A 17,207-nucleotide genomic window follows, 5' to 3' on the forward strand; every position below is an offset into this window, starting at 1 on the left:
ATCTCTTGAACCTGGAAGGTGAAGATTGCAGTGAGCCGAGATCGCGGCACTGCACTCCAGCCTGGGCAACAGAGCCAGACTCCATCTCAAAAATAAATAAATACATAAAAATAAAATCAAAGCTACAATATTCTCATTCTACACAAAATGCTAGTAAGCTAGTTTTCTATTTTCCCAGCCCACTAAAATTTGGAAGCTTTAAAGAGTCAGAGACACTAAGAATATAAAACAAAAATACATGCCTTAGCCTGTTTGCAAATAAGTTAACAAATATGTAACCCTGTGCACTTTGGAGACACAACTGCACATCAACTTGTCTAAACAGGTGTTTATAAGAATGACCTAAAAACACTGGCTGAAAGAATGAAACTGTATTCAAGATGCCACAGCTATTAGAAATTGGGGATATTATAAGTCCCTGCCTTACAGATTTTTGGTTAGAATTAAATGAAATCTGTGTAAAATGCTTAGCACAGTGTTTGATACCTAGTAAGTGCTGATCATATTGGCTGCTGTGTAATGACGAGAATGATGATGGTGGTAACGATAATACACCAAGGGATTAGAGAGTCAGAAGGAGGAGTAGAAAGGAAGAGTATTGTAATTCCTCAGACATTTATTGAAATACTCTTATGTCCCAAGGTGAATTCACAGGTAAATGACACACATAATTCCTATTCTTGGAAAGGTCCTTGTATAGCATATTATAACATTATAGTTGAATGTGATAAAAGTTATAATACATTGACTAATAAAAGTGGCGTGATGACATAGGTGAGGAAGCTGTTAATTTTGACTACAAGATTAGGAAAAACTACAGGAAACAGTTGAGCTGGGCTTGAAAGATTTTGCTATTTGGTAAGGGGTAGGCATTTCAAGGAAGAACATTCCAGGCAGACGAAACAGACTTTAAACAAAGGCAGGGAGACCGAGAAGCCATGCCACAGTTAAGCATGTAGACTAGGGTAAATTCAAAGACTGTGCAGCAAAAAGCTGAGCTGGAAATGCTCCCAGGGCTGCTTTATGATTGCCTAGCATATCACTGCAAGGAGTGTGGATTCCATTTGAAAGGCAGTAGGTTGCTATTAAAAGTTTTAAGCTGAGAAGCTATATGATTAAATGTCTGCTTTGACACACGCTCACACTGAAGGCAGGGTAGAAACTGAACTCAAGTGGTCAGAAAGTGGAGTCAGGAGGGCCAGGCAGGGGTGCTCGTGATAGTTTGGGTACTGGCTGAGGCCCTGCCACTTGAGAAAAGGTGACAGGTAGACTTGATAAGATTGAGGGGTCTATTAGGAGGGCTAGGGGAAATGGGCAGAGAGAGAGGATGTGTAGAAAGTAGAGTCAAGTCAAGATAAGACTTTGGGGGCCTGAGCTTGGGCAACTGGGGCAACACAAGGAAAGAACTTTTTACAAACCTGAGATTGATGTTTTAATCTTCATGATCCTCTAGTGGCAAGAAAGAAGTTGAATCTTTAATACTATTTCAATTCCAGGCTTATTTGATGTTTTATTGTTCCACCCAAGAGATTACCACTTGAATTATGCCACAGGGCTAGAACCAAATTAATACAATTTATTTTTCTAAAATGTGCAAGTAGGGATAGACAAATTTGTTCCCCTAAAATAAATTCTAACCTCAAAATGGCCATATATAATCCAGGGCTTGGCCATCTAATGTGATAACCACTAACCACATGTGGCTACTGGGCACTTGAAATGTGGCTAGTCTTATTTGAGATGTGATGAGGGTATAAAACACTTACCAATATTCAGATATTCAGTATGAAAAGAATACATAATATTTCATTAATTTTTATATTGATTACATATTGAAATAATGTTTTGGGTATATGGGATTAAATAAGATATATTACAAAAATAATTTCCCTTAAAAATTTTTAATATGACTACTAGAAAATTGAAAATTACATCTATAGCTCACATTGTATTTCCTCTTTTTTTTTTTTTGAGAGAGATAGCATCTTGCTTTGTTGCCCAGGCTGGAGTGCAGTAGTACAGTCGTGGCTCACCGTAGCTTTGACCTCCTGGGCTCAAGGGATCCTCCCACCTCAACCTCCCCAGTAGCTGGAATTACAGGTGCACACAACCAGCTAATTTTTTAATTAAAAAAAAAATTTTATAGCAACGGGGTCTTGCTATGTTGTCCAGACTGGTCTCAAACTCCTATTCTCGCCTGGCCTCCCAAAGCACTGGGATTACAGGATTGAGCCACCATGCCTGGCCCCACATTATATTTCTATTGAACAGTGCTGGTCTAAGAAATTTGAGATTTGCAGTGCCAGTATTTAAGGACTATGTACAGGCCAAGGGTATATTTTTTATTACTGCGTCCTCCTCCCACTACTGAGGAATGTCTCACCACCTGATGTTTTCTAACACCTTCCTATGTGTCTTTATTCTTATTAAGAAAGAAGTTACTATAGCAACGGCCACAATAGCTTGTATTTACTACACCTGGAGGGAGAGACCTAAACAGACATCAATCTGTCATTCAGGTTTTCAGGGTTACACATTTATATTTTTCTCATGTCTATCTGGGTTTTCCTCTGCAAAGCGGAACACCAAGAGTAGGAGACCCGTCTTCTAACTCCCGCCTATGACACTGGCTTCTCTGGGTCTCCATAAGAACAGTCATTACCCCATGCTGACCTCAGGGGGGTATGTGGATAGATAGTTACAAAGTGTTTTGAAAGTGATTCTTAGGGTACAGTATCTGTCTAATGTCACATATTTTAACATGAAAATAGTGTCTAACATTACTTACAATAGTGGAGGAAGGCAGGAGGGAGAAAGTAGTTTCCTCTGGTGATTATGGGTTGGGAAGATCCAGGAGAGAGAAAAGGAGTGAGACTAGAAAAACCCATACAAGGCTGACCAACATTAGCATTTGTTCTCATCAACATAAATAGTTCTTTTCCTGTATTCAGCAACAAGCCTTCACTGGCTGGGAGAAGATTGGGAGCCGAGAGCTATGCAGATAGTTCATCTGCGCTTTGACATGGAAAAAGCAAATGGGCTGGAGTGTTTTTTAACTTGATCGTCATATTGTGTGATGCTTTAGGTGTTACCCTCATTGATTGCCACTTAAGTTCCACTCATGGGTCGATTCTGTTTGAACATGCTTGCTCCTTAGTGGGTATCATCTGGACAGAGATAACAGATGCTAAGACAGGGACTGGGGGCATTGAGGAATTATTACTATTACCTTCACCTAGGACAGGCGTGGCTTCAAAATGTCTATCTAGAGTGGCCTGAGGGGTTGCAATATGGTTGAAAGTGGAGACTGGGGGCTTGCCCTTTCAGAAGTGTTTGCCTAGCAAAGCAAGATGTTGTCCCTTGGGCATTATGCTTATTTGAGGTGGCTGGAGAGGGTTTATGAGGATCGAGGTCAGGGCAGGGGTTTCGGCTCAAGACCCCTCAATCCAAGCCACCCCTTTGGCATTTCGCGGAAATGTGGCAAAAAATAATAGAAGATTCTCGGTTTTAGGTTTTATTTGCACGTGTTTTATAAATCTACCTGAAGCTTTTCAACTGATGACGCACTTGATCATTTGAAAATCCATTCAGCGCCTTATCCCACCTACAGAGAACCATCCTAAAAGAAAATCGAGAAAGCTGCTACCGTCCCATCCTGAGAAATTCCCACTCACTCCTCATGGGCATTTGGGAGGTCCTCTCCTCCAGAATTGAACCGAAGGGAACTAAAGTGCATTGCAAAAATGCAGTCCTTCCAGGGAAGGTTCAAGGAAAGTTAATTGTCATTGTGTCACGTTTTGAGGTCTCCCTCCCTCTTCCCTTCCTAGGGGGCGGGGTGGGGTGGATGATGCTGGGGGGTGGGGGAAAGGGGAGGCAAGTGTGGTTTTCCGATCAGCGATCTAATAGCAGTTCGAATTATATAATGGAACTGCCCTGAGTCAGGTGATGGGATCACTGAGTAATTCCCTGCAGAAGGAGACAAACTGCATGTTAAAAAGCTCAACAAATACTCTAAAAAAAAAAAAAAAAAAAAAAAAAAAAAAAAAAAAGCCCAGGCCGTGAGTTCCAGACTTCCAAGCTGCATTTCCTCTGAATCCTCTCCAGGCTGAAACAGCTGTACGGGCTTGCTGAGTCAGAAGACTCCCAGAGATTGGGGACGGCCGAGGCAGGTCGGGGGTCTGGTTTGGATCCCCCGGTTACTTTCTGTTTCATTTTGAAATGTTCCCTGTTTCTGAAACCGGTTGCCTCCGATGTCAAGTAAAACGCAGGACTCCTTGGAGACGCCAGCTGGGCTTCTAAGGACTGGGGCTCTGTGAAGGTAAGAGGCAGTCTGTGCCCCACCGGCTGGAGGCTGCCACTGTAGAGAGGTCTGAGTACCCGCAGGTCACACCCAGGAGGGGTTGGTGTGCCTGCCAACTGTTCTGGGCTCTGAGTGAGGCTGGAGAGACCATCGTGGAGGCGGTTTTAGGTTAGAAAAGGGATAAAATGGACCCTTCATGCCAGATGGGTGGCCACCTAGTCCACGGTGAGTTGAATCCATCCCCCGACTTTGGTTGACACCCTCCCCTTCTCCATTCCATCCCACGTGGGAGCTGGTCAGCGGCCAGGGAATTGGCACGGCCGGGAAGGAAGGCGAAGGGGCTGCCTGGCACCGAGAGGCTGCATGGGCGTGTGTAGCATGTGTATTTTCAGAGCCCGACACTTGAGGAGACTGTTGCTCAATTTAAGAAAGCACAGCTATTGGAAAGCCAGGAAACAGACCCAGAGAGGCGGATGCATGTGGGAGCAAAGAGCTTTGGGCAGCCTTTAAGGTAGGCATTGGCGTCTGAAATCATGTTATTGCCTTTTGTTTATTTGTTAGATGGATTTTGTATTGGTTTTATGCTTTGTTCGGTTTAGAGAATTTTCCTTTGATGGAGCTGCCAGTATCAATAGATTTGGTTTTGAAATCCTCGGGCCGGGTTCATAGGATAGGCTGGAGCCCACGGTGTTAGTGTAGACGCCTCAAAGTCAGAAGAGATGGATACAAAACTGGTGATGATTTTCAAAGGAGATTCACTTGCAAATCTCACTGCAATGGAGACTTGCTGGGAGTCCTGGTGCCTGCTGAGGCAGGCAGCTCTTAGGAACCTCAGGAAGTTTCTGACTTAAAGAGACAGGAAAGGAAAAATGGAATCCGCAGCTGTTATTTTGGGGAAAGTGGGTTCAGGGAGAATTTGTGGCTGAAGAAAAAGGAAAGACGACTTGGAAAATAAACGGAAACATAAGGGATAGGCTTGGTGGGATTCCAGCTTGGGGCAGTGGCATTTTGAGGCTTGCTGCGTGGAGATAAAAATCAATACGGGAACTGATAACAGCTCACTCAGCATGAATAAGAAATGCTACATCGATTCTTTTAACACTGACTTCTAAAGAGCCTGAGAAATAGACAAGGTGTTAGTTTGAAAGAGTTCATTTCTAATTGTTATTTCTTTTTTATTGTTTGGCCCCATGAGCTGCTCTAAACAAAATATGGTGATGTTAGAACCAAAAGGAAAGTGTCCTTAGAATAATATCTACAAAGAGGCCTTCAGGTTTTCACTGCCTTTCCTTCTTTTTCTGCATTTCTCTCAGTTTGGGCAAATTATATGAGTTGAATGTATCTGATAGAAACAACTCTTTAAAGAGGGGTCGGGCGCGGTGGCTCATGCCTATAATCCCAGCACTGTGGGAGACCAAGGCAGGTGGATCACTTGAGGTCAGGAGTTCAAGACCAGCCTGGCCAACATGGTGAAACCCTGTCTCTACTAAAAATACAAAAATTAGCTGGGTGTGGTGGCACACACCTGTAGTCCCAGCTACTGGGGAGGCTGTGGCATGAGAATAGCTTGAACCCAGGAGGTGGAGGCTGCAGTGAGCCCAGATCTCACCACTGCCCTCTTGCCTGGGTGATAAAGTGAGACTTTATCTCAAAAAAAAAAAAAAAAAGAAAAGAAAGAAAAGAAAATAGAAACAACTCTTTAAAGTGGTACAATTATCTTTTAAGAGGATATTTGTATATCGGAATTAAAAAATGATCTTAAATCTGTGGTTCTTAAATCGTCAAAACCATGGTCCACATTTGGGAAGCAAAAAGACTGTGGATCGTGAATTTTTAGTCTTTTCTCTACTGTGGCCCTATCACTCCCATCTCTTCTGATGCTCAACAAACAAAACTAAACAACAAAGCCAAAAAAGCATAACAAAGTTTTTCACTAAAGCCCACACTTGAAATGTAGATGCTATAGTATTACAAATATTCATAATATAAAAGAACAGCTCATAGAGCCCCTTTTTAAGGCCATGACAGTCCCTCGAGAAAACATTGCTTAAATAATTAATATCAGCAGAGTGAGTTCCTTTTATCTGGATTTCCATCTGTTGAAACTTGCTGGAAACCTACCTTTCTACACTTCAATAATATCATGAGGACTGAGATTCATAAGGATGACCTCCAGGTACTACAAGGCTCTTTAGTGCCTCCCAAATCACAGAAGATAACAAGATGCTCAAAATAGTTTTGGTTTTGAGTGCATTGCCTTCCACTCTAATTCTCTAAAATTTGCTCCTCTGCATAGATCATGGTGCCCACATTTTCTATATCAAGGACCAGGACTTGTGATCTTACAGAGGACTTTTATGTTGCTTTCAGCGTGAGAAACAGTCTGAGAAATGCAGTTTGGATGCCAGGTTTTGTTCATTTCTGGGATAGTCCAACAGTTTGTGGGACAACTGGTGAAATAGGACAGATTTTGAAAATTCAGTCTTTATGGAAATCAAGGTGCTTTGATTAAAAGCTTAAGTTTTTTTTTAGTTAGGTTGACTGAGGTTTCCATTCCAATTCTGCTACCTTTTCAGTGAGTGACATTGAGAAAGTTTGTTGACCTTTCTAAGGCTCAGTTTCCTCATCCATAAAATTGGAGAGTAACATTGCTTTACCTCACAGGCTGTATGGGAAGTAAATTATATAGAACATCGCGTAGTGCTGTGCCTGGCACACTTAGTGCCTGAAAAAGTACGTGCTATTATTGTTGTTATCATTTATGGTGTCTAGTGACCACAAAGTACTTGAAAAACCAGGTCACTTTTTCCCTTGAATGTGCCAGTGAGTAAAGACTATGTGTGAAACTTTAGCTCACATTTGTGCTCCTACAAATATTTTGGAATTAATTCAATAACACTTGTATTTCTCTAGATGAGAAGGCACGAGCGTCTGCGTGTTTTGGACAGAAGGGTCAATTGAACTGGTTTAAGCCACAGAGGGCATCAGTGGCAGCACCAGATAAACAACATTTGTCCCCAGACTCCCTGCACTCTACCACTGGGTCACAGCGACCCCACACCAGGGAGGGTCCAACAAGGACAAAGTAGCCCTTGTCTCCGGGCAGCCCCAAACACCTTCTAATGGATGTAGTGGGTTTGATTTTTCCTGCCTCAGCCATGCTATAAGTTGTGATTCTGCCCTTTTCTCATCCTGAATCTGATGGGCTCAGGGATCCTGTAGGCTTTTACCCCACTTGGAAAATTCCCGCAGATGGGCTATAGTGATCCATGACTATACAATTCCAAGCCTCCACTAGGGACAACACAGAATCTACTACCCTTAAATGGCCCCTTAATGACTGTGTTTTTATTTTCTTTTTGCAGTCTCCTAACATGGGGATTTAATGCCTCTCATCAAGCAAACTCCTGATAGTATACTGTAAAGTCCAAAGACAGTAGCATAATTACTCTAAAGGGTAAAGATGCCAAAGGCCCTTAAGTTTGGCATTCCATGAGTATTCAGCTTCCTACAAAGTTCAGGATCCACGGTTGCAAGGAAAGGGTTTCATAAAAGGTTCTCTAGGTATAGCTTGAGCTTCTCTAGGAAACTAACTGGATAAAAAAAAATCTCTCCTGGAACTTGTCCTAAAGAAGGCAGAGTGAAAAATAGTGTAGGGTGTCTTCTTCTAAGAAATCCATGACAAAGATAACACAAATGTCTAAAATTAAGAGAAACAAAAAAAAGTAATCCAACAGAATACAGAAAGATGAGAAACAAGTTTCAAAAACAATTGAGATGGAAAAACACCCAAACTTGGGTATATTCTAATACTAGGGAAAAAGAAGAAGGAGTGGAATGTTGGAGAAGCAGCAGGGAAAGCGGTATTGAAAGACTTGGTTATAAATTCATGTGCCCTGGGTAAATCATGCCATTGAGTCAGTTTCTTCACTTATAAAATAGTAAAAATAATTCCTACCCTACTGTCAGGTTATTGAAGAGGAACATATGATATCCTGTGTCCAAACTGAAAGGAAGACAAGAACCTAAAGTACAAACTTATGTTGATAACTATTTGGGATTAAAGAAATTGACCTCCCAAAGAAGGAATATGTGTGTTACTGAAAACCAGAATTTTCTTATAGATAGTAATGAAGAAAATCACCTTGGATAGTCCATAGCTAATGTATGAGTTGGCTAAGACTGCCATAACAAAATACTACTGGGTAGCTTAAACAATAGAAATTTATTTTCTCACAGTTTTGGAGGCTGGAGGTCCAAGACTGCGGTACTGGTAATGTTGATTTTTCCTGAGGTCTTGCTCCTTGGCTTGTAGATGGCCACGTTCTCACCTCATCCTCCCACATAGTTGCCCCTTGGTCTGTGGGTGTCTGTGCCCTAGTCTCCTTCTCTTTTTTTGTTGTTTTTGTTTTTGGTTTTGAGTCAGGATCTGTCTCTGTCACCCGGGTTTGGGTGCAGTGGTGTGATCTCAGCTCTCTGCAGCCTTGATCTCCTGGGCTCAAGTGAACCTCCCACCTCAGCCTTCTGTGTAGCTGGGACCACAGGGGTATGACACCACCTTAGCTAATTTCTTTATTTTTTAATTTTTTGTAGTGACAGAGTCTTGCTATGTTATCCAGGCTGGTCTCAAACTCCTGGGCTCAAGTGATCTCCCTCCTTGGCCTCCCAAAATGCTGGGATGAGCCACTGTGCCTGGCTCTAATCTCTTCTATAAAGACACCAGTCATATTGGATTATCCCTCACCCTTATGACCCCATTTAATCTTAATCATCTCTTTCAAGGCCCTTTCTCCAAATACAGTCACATTCTGAGGTCACATACTAGGGGTCAGGGCCTCAACATATGAATTTAGGAGGGAGCACAATTTGGCCCCCAACAGCTATCAAGTTAATGAAGAAAACTCATTAAAAATGCATTCTTCTTGTTTTAGGAATTGATCAGGTCCATTAGGGAACATGGTACAGCCTTAGAAGAAAATGGTGTCACCAAACTGCTGTGAGGAGACTCCAGGAAAGGCAGCCTGGTAGACCTGGGCCAAGCTTCCAGAGAAGCTTGACTCTCTAGAGTATATTAATCTCAAGGGAAAGGGAGGACCTTGTTTTATTGACTTCCACCTGGGCATTCTGTCAAAGCACTGGTAGATTGTACCTAACAAGTTTTGCAGCTCCGTGGTGACAGCTGTTCTTGGAGAATGGATTTAACATAGTTTTGAATTAGATGTTCCTTTGAGGTCAAAAGGATTACGGCATGTCTCTGGATAATTTCCCACTTCCTTTCACTGTTTCATCACTTACAGGAAGATTGATCCTGTCATCCAGGTTCCTGCCATGTTCTGCAGAATCAAGCATGGCCTTCTCCATTTCTTCAGTCAGTCCCCAGCTCTCCCTGTCTCCATTCAGCATGAACAGTGATATTCAAGGATATGGTTCCTTGAAATACACACACCTCAGCACATGCATGCACACACACACACACACATTGATTTATATATTTTTGAAACAGAATTGGTCAGTACAGAGGAAGAGGATTTGCAAGTGGTATTTACAAGTCACTTCCTTTCTAAATGTTGGATCTCAGAATTCAGAGAAAGAGACAGGAAGTCCAGCTCATAGCTGAGGTATTCTCACAAATATGGGAAGTGCAGAGGAACTGACGCTTCTTCCAAATTAACAGACATGAAAAGGCATGGACGAAAAAGTAATAACAAGAGTAGAGCAGGTGATTTGCAGGCGCCCACAGATGAGGGTGAGCCTGCTCACTGCTTCCTCTTCCCCTCCACAGCTGCACCGTTACCGGGACCATTTGCACACTTTGGTAAGGCATAGACCAGTTCCCTGGTAGCAGCCTGGATCCTCCATTCAAACAGGAAAATGCAACATAAAGGGGGAAATCATTCAGGCAAGACATGTACTTTGATTTTCTTTAAAAAAAAAACAAACCAACTGACGATGGTGAAAAAATATATTAGGAGGAACAAAGGAGCACACATTTAGTAACTTGTAAAACACCCTGCCGTGTCTTTCTTCATTAAAAATACGGTATGCCTCCAGTGCCCGAGAAGGATTTGTTCCCTGGGCGTTATGATCTAGGCGTTTTGATTCCCACCTCCTGATTCTCACAAACAGGAACATACTCAGTCATGAGTAGACAGGCTTACCCTCTACCAGGCTCCATTTCAGAGGCAGAGAAGCAACAGGTTAGTGTACAAAATTAGTTTGCCCAAGCTTCAAGCTATTTAGATACAGTGAACTCGCCAAGTGTGAAGTGCTCTTGTTGTTATTAGAATGAGGCTGTTGAAAGACCCTGTGATGTAATTCGGAGTATGTTGGCACCTGTATTATTTAGCTCTGATTTCAAGGTTCATAACTTGCCCAAAAAAGGGCCTGGAGGCTGAAAATGTTTAGGACAAATGTTCAGAAACAAGTCACCAGACTTTAAGAAAACTAGTTAATATTGGCTCCCTTTAGCTTTTGTATAAATTACGAACTCTCTTTTTAACTTAAAGTTGGTTTGTTCATATGTAGACTTTCTCAAGTTAAAAAAAAAGTGTTTTTATAGATATGATGTCTTTTTCAGTAAAGCAAAGCCAACTACCCTGTGAGTATTTTTGTTGTTGTATTTAATCAGTAAGCATTTATTATCTACTGTTCTAAAGACAAGGTATGGTGCAAAGAGTTCCGCAGTATATGAGAAAAGGAATCAAAGCTACTCATACCTATTCAGGGAAATAAAACATGTACATAAAATTTTAACAAAATATAGAAAATGACAGCTTCCATGAGAACAGAAAAAAAAGATTATTGAGGATGATAAGAGGGAGATATTAATTCTGGCTAGAAAAGGCTTTAGAGATGTTTTTAACCTAAGAGTCTTGAGAGCTGAATAGGTATATTTTAATACAGGAGAATGGGGAACAGAAGGAGGGAGGCAGGAGACATTTTCCGCAAAGGAAGGAGAGTAAGTGGAATGCCAATTCATAGGGGAAGGCACGGCTGGAGTGTACATGAGGTATGGTGGCCAGGCCAGTTTTGTTGAACGAGAGGGTAGAGAGAAAGGGACCGATGGTAGATGCATTGAAAAGAATTTGAATACCAAGCCCAGAAGTGACATGGTCAGAGTTTAAGTCTGTGTGTTAGGTGGAGTGAATGGAAGTTGATGGGGGCACCATCAGTTACAAATGCAACTGCAGCAGTGGGGAACATAATGGTAATAAATAATAATGATAATAAATAATAATAATAGCTCTCACTTGTTAATTGCCTAGCAGTTACTTCTTAGATTATGTCCTTTAATCGGCACAGCAAGCCTGCATGGTAGGTACAAATACAGCTGTTCCTCATTTTTCCAAGATCTGTTTAGGTACAAACACAGTCTTCCCTTGATATCCATAGGGAACCACAGTGCAGGTTCCTGGACATCTCCACTCTGTCCCACAGTCCCCCTACCCCCGCCATGCTCAAGTTTCTGATATAAAATAGCGTCCATAGTATTTGCATATAATCTATGCACATCCTCACACACAGTTTAAATCATCTCTAGCTTATGTATAATACCTAATAGAATGTAAATGCTATGTAAATAGTTGTTATACTGTATTGTTTATTACATTTGTGTTATTTTTACTGCTGTATTGTTATTTTTTATTTTTTCCTCACATTTTTAACCCCCCCATGGATTGAACAGAGGGCTGGCTGTACAGTCAATCCTCATTTTTCTTGGAGTCTGCTTTTGCAAAATTTGCCTACTCACTAGAATGTATTTGTAACCCCAAAAATCAGTCCTTGTGGCGTTTTCACAGACATTCACAGACATGTGCAGAGCAGCAAAAATTTGAGCTGAGATGGAACAAAGTGAGGCTCTGCCTCCCTGTTTGAGCTCTCATCCTGTTGATGTGTCTTTTTCGCAGTCTATTTTGTGCCATATTTTTTTTTTGCATTTTGGTGCTTTTTGTCGGTGGTTTTGCTGTTTAGAATGGCCCCAAGCATCATGTTGAAGTGCGATGCAGTGCTTCTAACTTCAGGGAAGCTGTGACGAGCTTTATGGAGAACATACAGTGAGCGTGGCTCAGGCATGAGTGATAGTGCTGTTGGCCATGTGGCTTCAATGTTGTTGAATCAACAGTATGTGTTAAATCTGGCATGGCTCAACAGAAACAAACAGAAAACCAAAGGTACGTACAGGTGGGCTGAAGAAAAGGTGCTCACGGAGACGTCACCTTGCATTTCCTCCAGCAGCAGTGTTTCAGTATTCACTAATTCAGTGTTCACAGTGACTTTATGAGACAAAACTGCCATAAATAGTGAGAATCCGTTAGTTATTTCCTTCCCACAGAAAAGTAAACTGAGGCTTGGAGAAATAAGAAACTTGTCGGAAGCTGCACAGCTAGCATGAACTCAGACTGGAATGTCATAAATGGCACACATTTCTAAAGACATTAAAGGGCCCGGACATGGCGATGGCAAGGAATGGAAGAGAGGAGGCAAAGTATAAATGATTGAGGGAGTAGAATCAATAGGCTTTGGCCACTGACTGCACAAGTGGAGGGCTACGAGGAGGAAGGGGTGCAGGAGGACCCTGAAGTCAGGTGAAGGTGATGGAAGGTCGAGTCTGGAGGGCCTGAGAGTCAAGGTTGCAGGGAGGGTAGGAAGCAGCTCCAGCAGCAAGTAAGGACTCAGGCTGGGGGCAGACGGGCCAGCTGTTACTTCCTGAGCACTCACTGTGTTCTAAATGCTGCTGAGAGACTCTTGCTAAATGATGTCATTGAATCCTCACGACCCTATAAGAGAGAAAGAGGGACTATTATACCCATGTTACAGATGAGGACAGTGAGGCTCAAAGAAGTAAAGTAACTTGTCCCTGGACATCCTGCTGATAAAGCAGAGAACAGGGAATGCAAACCCAGGCAAGGGGACCCTGGCTGGTTGTGATCACAGTGAGACATTTTGGAGTTTCAGATCTTGGAGGAAGAGAAGCACTAATGTTAATGATACCTGACCTTGTTCTCTAGTTTCTTGTTTTTATTTTTACTTTTTCCAACATTCTCCTTACACCACATATTTTTCTACCTTCATGTTTTTGTTCAAATTCTTTTCTCCCACAGGAAGGTTGTTCTTCTCTTCTGGTCTTTAGGTTTTCTTGTTTTGTTTTGTTGATATTGCAAAAGGCTGGTTAAAATGATTTGGTAGCTGAAAAAATTGGACATTTTATTTGTGTTATGTTATATTGTGCTGTTTAGTAAAAATATGTGAACATTTCAGTGTTTCCTAGAATATAATATATATTACTGAGAAGTGACTCTTGCATTTCACATTAATGGAGCTACAGGTGACTTACAGATGCGCTCGTGAACAGAGGAGAAGCATGCTTATGCTATTTTTCCACTAGATTTGGATAAGCTGGAATAAAAAGATATGGTCCTCATTTTACATTTCATCTCTGATATGAATTATCTCTGAACCTTTTTAAAGACCTGAAGTCTCTCTTTATGTTTCCCAAATTTGTATTGCTGAGAATTATTTGCCCATGTTCCTGAGATATTACAAAATTAAAAAATCCTCAATACTTAAGTATTAAGGGCTGTTCCCACAGCCCTCTTAGTACTGTTCTTATGGATAAAACTGTTTCCAAATACAGCAAATGTTTCATCTTCATATATTAAAAAATGTGGACAATACATAATAGGGAAAAACTCTTATCAGAATATTGGGCTCCTTCCTTGTTTCACAAATGGCCCTCCAAGATGTCCAAGGAGGTGAGCATTTTTTCTGACCACATGGAAGGTGCTCTCTCCAGAGCTGTGGCACTCCATTAAACAACTCTGCCCACAGAGTTCAAATGCTGAGGGTTGCGAGAAGTAAAGTAAGCTTGAATCTTTGTAGGTAAGTGGAAAAGAGTTCTCCTACAAGGGAGTCTCTATTCTTTGAAATAACCCAAGTCTGAAACCCTTCATTTATAAATTAAAGAAGAAACCTGCTGAACTATACTGAAACCAGGGAGAGAGAGAAAAGCAATGTTGCTGGCAACTGTGCTATATACTCAGTCAACTGTAACTCTTAGGTGAGTAAATTCTGCATGTGTGTAGAGATCTGGTAGTGTAGAAACAAAGGCTATGACAAAGAAACCTAAGAAATCTTTGATCTCTTCTTAAACTTCCATTCCCTAGAAATGGAACTGGGAAAAGTGAAGCCGCATTTGATTCCACAAACACTTGCAACCATCTTTCAAGTATCCTGGACGGAATCAAGTCCAAAGTGTGCTTTGCCAAACCCAAGGGAAATTCACTCCATATGTTTCTGATTCATTTATAGTTTAATCATCAAAATATTGTTTTGCAAGGACTAGTTTTGTCCAAGAAAGCTTTTATGAGCCATTTGAAAACACTATCTTGAAAACAGGAAGTTCCGTTTTGCCAAGAGCTAACAGACGCCTGAGCAGAGGCTCTGGATTTGGTTATCGGGGCAGAAGCCCTGGATACCGAGATTTCCAACATGGCAGAGCTGGCTTTATAATTCCTTCAGGGAGTCTGTGTTATGTGCCCTCTCCACTCACCAGAATTATAGAACTCTTTCAGGGAAAAGAACCCAAGGGAAGGGTGATCACGGGCTTCCATGATTTCCACTCAAACTCCTTGCCCTTCATGGAATCACATGCCCGCTTCCCCCACATTCCATTTGCTAAATGATGGTTCAGAGATAACTTCTCTACTGAAATCATGTTGGCATTGTAGCAGTTAAAAGCCTAAGGTAGAATTTCACAAAGGAGCTTGGAAAACAGCAGCTTCAAAGGAGCTATTGACTCCAGGAAAAGGAAAAGCAAAATTCTCTTTCTTCCTGAGTTTCTTTAATTTTTTTTCATGGCAAAATACACATAACATGAAATTTAGCATCGTGACTATATTTAGGTCTTCAGGCTTGTGGCATAAAGTACATTCACAGTATTGTGCAACCATCACCACCATCCATCCCTCTCCAGAACTCTTCATTTGCAAGAGTGAAACATTTGCCCGTTAAACAATAACTTTTCATTCACCCTCCCCTCAGCCCCTTGAAAACATCATTCTACTTTCTGTCTGAATTACGGAGTAACTAAATTCATCTGGTGGCGTGAGCTTTTTTTGTCACTAAAATGCAAAAGGACTTTTGTTGTGTGGATTCTTGAACAAGGGATATTGGATATATAGTAGGAAAATGTCTTTGATGATTTGATGAGAATTGTATAATTGACACAAATGGACTCCACTGATCCCCAGGCAAATCATGAAACTAGAGTTCAATGAAGGCATTTCACCAGGGAGTTCTGCTGCTGTGCTGCTTTTTGATGATCTGATAGTAAAAATGTATAGAATCTTCTTTTAAAAAAGAAAGAAAGAAAGAAAGTGGTTATCAAACTTTCAAATGCATTAGAATCTCCCGGGGATCCTGTCAATCCGCAGATTCTGATTCAGCAGGTCTGAAGTGGGGCTCAAGATATTACATTTCTAACAACCTCCCAGGTGATGGTAATGCTGCTAGTCCACGCACCACACTTGGAGAAACAAGGTTCTAGAAGAGTGGTTCATGACCCTCGACAGCCTTTTAAAAATTCTAACTCAGATATTCTGGGTGGGACTTGGGCATAGGTATTTTTAAAGTACCTCAGGCAATCCTAATGTATAGCTAGCACTGAGAACCTCTGACCTGGAGAAATTGAGCTAATATTTTTAGTCTGCCTCTCTTAAAATCAGATATCTTATCTGAATCGCTGAGTATTGGATTGCAGGGAATTCATACTTGACTTCTCTAGTAAAAGCCTTAAGTGGCTATTTCTGTGTTCCTGATAAAAGAAAGAGCCAAATGCTTTAGATTCCAAATACACTAACTACAGAGTTGACATTCAGCTATGAAAATCTAGCAACCTGTCCTGTATTTTCACCCCTGCCAAGGGTATTCCTAGGCCCGATATGGTGATTCATGCTTGTAATCCCAGCATTTTAGGAGGCCGAGGTGGGAGGATCACTCGAGCCCAGGAGTTTGAGACCAGCCCAGGCAATGTGGTGAAACCCCATCTCTACCAAAAATATATGCTTAAATACTTAGACACATAATTGAGAACTCAGAATCTTGCACCAAAAAAATATCAGGAGAAAATGTTATCTTAAAAATCTTAAGAACAGGACAGGTGCAGTGGCTCACGCCTGTAATCCCAGCACTTGGGGAGGCCAATACAGGCGGATCACTTGAGGTCAGGAATTGGAGACCAGCCTGGCCAACATGGTGAAACCCCATCTCTACTAAAAATACAAAAAATTAGCTGGGCATGGTGGCACGCGCCTATAATCCCAGCTACTCAGGAGGCTGAGGCAGGAGAATTGCTTGAACCCGGGAGGTGGAGGTTGCAGTGAGCCGAGATCATGCCACTGCACTCCAGCCTGGGTGATAGAGTGAGACTCCATCTTAAAAAAAAAAACAAAAAACACAAATGTTAAGAACAAATGTTACAATCCACTTGTCTCTAGCATAAAATGAATGTAATATTGCTTCTGCGAACATCTGATTCTGCTTTTAACTGCGTCCTGATGGATCTTCTTGGATGAGTCACCTGCAAAGTGCACCTCTAAGAAGCTGAATGTGCTGTCTGTGGTTGGGGTAATTAAATACTGTGGACTTAAACATTAGAGAATGCCTGCCAAAGACAATTATGTCAGTTTAGCTTAATTGAGACTAAACTTCTCTTCCTCACAATAATTAGCCAACAGGAGCAGTTATTTTTAAGGCCACTCCTAATTTCTGATAATAAAACTATGGCAACATAGAAAAGAATGTGTCCCTGTTTATTCTGGCAGATGGATGCAGACCCAATTTAGCTAATAAACACATCAACTTATTTAAATATTAAACCCAAAGGGAGAAGACTTCAGTGCACAGCAGT

General features: G+C 41.5%; 1 protein-coding gene across 13 annotated transcripts in view; it reads left to right on the plus strand.

Moving 5' to 3' along the window:
• Positions 1-17,207, plus strand: part of PHACTR1 (phosphatase and actin regulator 1) — a 574,604-nt gene that overhangs the window by 234,894 nt on the left and 322,503 nt on the right. Inside the window, exon 1 of one of the 13 annotated variants that reach the window (XM_009450530.5) lies at positions 4,052-4,318. The exons of 9 other annotated variants lie outside the window; for them this stretch is intronic. The gene's annotated coding sequence lies outside the window, so the exon portion shown is untranslated. Of the gene's footprint in view, positions 1-4,051; positions 4,812-17,207 lie in introns of those variants that run through there. 3 more of the 13 variants (XM_009450529.5, XM_063812100.1, XM_063812101.1) reach the window with 3 other exon arrangements.

This window comes from Pan troglodytes, chromosome 5 (assembly GCF_028858775.2).
Source record: "Pan troglodytes isolate AG18354 chromosome 5, NHGRI_mPanTro3-v2.0_pri, whole genome shotgun sequence".
NCBI lineage: Eukaryota > Metazoa > Chordata > Mammalia > Primates > Hominidae > Pan > Pan troglodytes.